Source organism: Mus caroli, unplaced genomic scaffold, assembly GCF_900094665.2.
Source record: "Mus caroli unplaced genomic scaffold, CAROLI_EIJ_v1.1 scaffold_9367_1, whole genome shotgun sequence".
NCBI classification, from domain to species: domain Eukaryota; kingdom Metazoa; phylum Chordata; class Mammalia; order Rodentia; family Muridae; genus Mus; species Mus caroli.
The window spans coordinates 41,897-46,782 of record NW_018389961.1 but is presented as its reverse complement, the minus strand read 5'-3'; positions in this window follow the sequence as shown (position 1 = coordinate 46,782).

Below are 4,886 nucleotides of genomic sequence, written 5' to 3'. Positions count from 1 at the left end.
CACATGGAAGGATCCAAGGCTCCATCCACCTATGTAGCAGAGGATGGCCTTATTGGGCATCAGTGGGAGGAGAGGCCCTTGGTCCTGTTAAGTCTCCATGCCCGAGTGGAGGGGAATGCCAGGGTGGCGAGGCAGGAGTAGGTTGTGTGTGGGAGCACCTGTACAGAAAAGCACAGGGAGGGAGGATGGGATAGGGGGCTTCCAGAGGGGAAAGCCAGGAAAGGGGATTACATGAAATATAAATAAATAAAATATCAGCATCAACCAACTTTAGCCACTGTGAAAACTCTCTGGCATTCATTTGCGGCTCTGAGAATGAAACAACTATTTAGTCTTAAGTATGAACTAATACACTTGAGAAAAATACATTTGAAGAATAAAAATATAATTGAAGCATAAAAAAAATCTTCAAAGTAGATTCCACAAAGTTGTGTTCCAATTTGCACATATCTGTCCTGGCCTAAATCCTTGTAAACACACACACACACACACACACACACACACACACACACACACACACATTTGTTCTTGTAACAGATTCCAAGCAACAAAGCTTCAAGTCACAAAATGTCCTGCGCTATTGTTTTTCACCCACGAAAAACATGCACGAAACAAAAGACCTTTCCATAGTTAACCTTTATTTCATAATGATGAGGTAGACAAAAAAGGCTCAGAAACGTGTGTGGCTTAAATACCCCATGGTGTGACGTGTCTAAATACCACTGGCAGTTTTATCCAAGATCTCATATGCCCCGGGGATGAGCTAGTGACTTTGGCGGGCTTTTGCTCCCTGCACATTCACACAACATAGCTTGATCAAAACAAATAGATCGGTTTGGCACAATGGAGGTTTAGCACCATCTAGTGACAGCAAATGATATCACGGCTTCCCACATCTCCCCCTTTTAGTTTTATTAAAACAAGGCTGGTCTAGGCCTCTGCAGTTACGTCCATCTGCTGTGGCTCCTTGTTTTAGGTCGTTCCTCTAATATCACAGCCTTACCTGTCATAGGGAAACCTTATCGCCACCGGGCCCTGTGTCTTAGGTTGGTCTGTGCATGAGGAAAGTTGCCCGTCTTTGGATACCACAGTACTGTGTGACTGTAACTGCTAAATGACCTAGGGCGATCTCTACAAAAGAGGCCAGCCAAAAATGAATTAGTGGAGAAATCATGCTCATCCCATCTCGTGCAATGAGGAGACCTCAGCGATGTATAATGGCTGATCAATGATCATTGAGTCTCTCTCATTCCAGTGGAATGGTTCCGCCGATCCGTGGAATGTAAGAGCAGAGAACTCAGATGCCAATCAAGTCCTGAGCATGGATAGCCAAATTTCAGGGGAGGTGCCTTGCTCTATGGCAGCAAGTGCTTGAGCAATTACCACCTTGTCACGTCTCTGTTGAGATCTGAGTTTGCAAACCAGCCATAGTATAAACACTAATCCACAACACAGGGCTGCGCCAAACAGGCCCACTCCCACCCATTCCTTAAAATATGAGAATGCAGAGGACATCCAGGAAGTAAGTCCTTTGAATCCATTAATCAACGATGGGTCCACACCCGTGGAATTAATCACCATCACTGCTACACATAGCGCCTCAAGCTTTTCATCAAATCCTTCGGACCAGTTACCTGTAAGAAACAAAGACAATTCTTTAGATAGATTAGCTGCATGCGTCCAATTTTCATATTGGACACTAGTAATACATAAGGCTCCTGATTTCTTATCACAGCCAAGCTGGGCCAATTGTAGCAGAATTTCCAGCCTCTCCTCCACCAGATCAATGTGCTGGTTCACTATCATTAGCCCACCTTTTAATTGGGCACTGAGCACTGAATGTTGATCAATCGCATCTGCCACAGAGGAGGACAACTGCTCGATAGTCGTGCTTGACTGGACTGATGTTGCCATAGCAAATCCAGCAGCCGTAGCTGCCGCTGCACTGGCAGCCATTGCCACCACAACGGCTGCAGTGATACCAAAGTCTCGCTTTTGCCTGAGCAAAGATACGGTGGAAGGGGTCTCCANGGGGACAGGAATCCATCGTGGAATCTTGGCAAGCATCGCATGGCTGGCCCAATCAAGGTTCCAGCATTGTGACATCCAGCAGGTTTCATTAGTACAGGATTCAAAGGAACCGTTAGAAAGAATAAACAAGAAAGGGGTGTACACACAAACTGGAGTAGGTGAATTACTAGTCTGATTTTCCAGGGTCTTATTAAATCCAGTGATTTCAGTAGTAGAATTTTGATAAGTGGTTCTATCAGGTAACTGAACTAGATGATACTGAGCGAATTTTGAAACACCATTAAAAATCGCTTTTCCAGCAGCTCCTCCTTGGAGGAAAACCAAGGGATTAAGATCTGTACAGCTACCATTAATAAAGTACCCATTTATGAATAGGATGCATTCTAAAATCCTGTAGGAAGAGTCCTCTTTTCATAGTGTATATCGCCCCTGGATCTACCAACATATTGAGAGAAAAGGTAAAAGTCTTTCCCTGATCAGCCCAACGAGTGATGGAGGATTGACAATCAGACCAAGGCAGGATCAGCCCTTCATCTTCCAAGCTACAATGAGGGGCTATTTTTGGTTGGTGGGGACNTTCTTTGTCTGAAAAGTTAGGTGGTAGAAATGTACCATTAACCCAAATTGCCTCCTGCCAGAAGGTCCGATTTGTAAAGGTTATATCTGCGTTGGAAATATCTTTGGTTGTGCTCACCCAACCTCCTCGGTGCTTATTAAACCTCCCCAAAGCTTGGCTGGTGAGTCTGATACAATCTCCCAATTCATTAATTTGGAAACAGAGAGAACCTCGTTCCCTTAGAGAGCGTTTTTCCCCCAGTGGTGCCCAGATAGGATCATATGGTAGGTATGGCAGGCCTAAAGTTTTATTGGTCGTAAAAACCTTGGGGAAAACAGCTGTATTATGACGGACAGGCATGGGCTTAGGGAAGGCATACAGGATTGCCCATCTATACTCTCCAAATATACTAGGAACCCAAATCCACAGAGGCAGCATGAGGGCTAGAGGTAGTTTCCAAGGGATTCACCGGGGAGTCATTTTCAGGTGTCAGAATTCTTCGTGTCAGTCGTTCCGGTAGCCAGAATGGGTTGTCTTCTTCCTGTGGGAAAACACAAACAGCTCCCCTGGATCTTATTAATATAGGATCCGGGCCTTTCCAGAGACCAGTCAAAATATCTTTCCATTTTACCATCTCTTTTGGCCTGTCAGGCTCTGAACAGTGACGTTCGGCCACAGTATGGCCTTGGGCATCAAGATTTAAAAAATTAAGAGTGAAGAGTGCCATAGAAACAGCTACTCTTGGTACTGGGGGTAGAGCCTCCTCNACTCCCCCCTTTTGTTTAATTAAGTAGGACTTGAGAGTGCGATGGGCACGTTCTAAAATGCCCTGCCCTTGAGGATTATACGAGTCACCTCCATCTGGCAACAGAACTGTTGAAATTTTTGAGAGGTATAAGCTGATCCATTGTCTGTTTGGGTTTTCCCCAAGCACTCCATGCCTCGAGGCAATGTTGGATTACATTCGAGGCCTTTTCTCCTGTTAGAGGTGTAGCAAACATGATGCCAGAGCATGTATCAATGGAAACACGTAAATACTGAAGTCTTCCAAAGGATGAGATGTGAGTAACATCTATTTGCCAGACCTGTAAAGGCCTTATGCCATGTGGGTTTATTCCCACATGAAGAACAGGTAAGAATTCACAGCAATTCTGGCATTGAGTAACAATTTCTCTAGCTTCTTTTCTAGTTAATGCAAAGCGGCGATGTAAAGTTTCAGCCGTCACATGAAAGAGCTTATGAAATTATTTTGCAGCTTTTGCCTGGGAAGACAGAGCAACAGCCATAACCTTAGTGGCTTTGTCTGCCAAATCATTTCCCAGAGACATAGGGCCAGGGAGGCCCGAATGTGCCCTGACATGAGTAATATAAACAGGGAATCTTCTATTTAATAAGACAAATTGTATTTGTTGAAAAATGTTGGCAACTCTGCTGGAGGGTTTTATTACCCCAGCTGTCTCAAGAATGTTAACTGTGTTAACTACGTAGGAAGAATCTGATACAATGTTAAGCGGCCCTGGGAATGCCTTAAGAACCTCCAGTACCACTAAACACTCCACAACTTGAGGTGAGGTTTCATTATATTGCTTAGATACTATCTCATTATTGACCACATAAGCACCTATACCGGTTTTTGATCCATCAGTGTACACCACAATCCCATCTGTAAGCGGGTCCTTAGCTGTTACTTGTGGAAACACTATAGCCTGATTCAGGGCAAACTGTAAAATTGGATGTTTTGGATAATGATTGTCAATCTGTCCTGAAAAGGAGGTGACTAAAACTGCCCAATCATCAGATGTAGCTGCCAAGGTCTGAACTTGTGCAGCGGTATAAGGCACAATCAAGGAATTAGGGTCTTGTCCGAAATAAGTAATAGCTGCTTTTATTCCTCGAAGCGCAAGTTGTGCAACTGCATTAGGATACCAATCTATTATTTTAGCAGGAGATGCATTTGGATGAACCCATAATAAAGGTCCATTTTGCCACAAGACTGCGGTTGGCAACTGGGCTGTCTTAAAGACACACAAATCAAAAGGTTGTGACTCATCAATGCGTTGTAATTGAGCCTTTTGNAAAGCTTTTTCTACTGTCTGCAAGGCCTGATTGGCTGCAGGAGTAAGGGCCCTAGGGGAGGAGATATGAGNNTCCCCTTCCAAAATATCAAATAAAGGTTTTAACTCAGCAGAGGAAATCTTCAAAAATGGTCTCAGCCAATTTATATCTCCCAATAATTTTTGGAAATCATTTAAGGTGTGTAAATAATCTCTGTGAATCTCTAATTTTTGAGGAACAATTT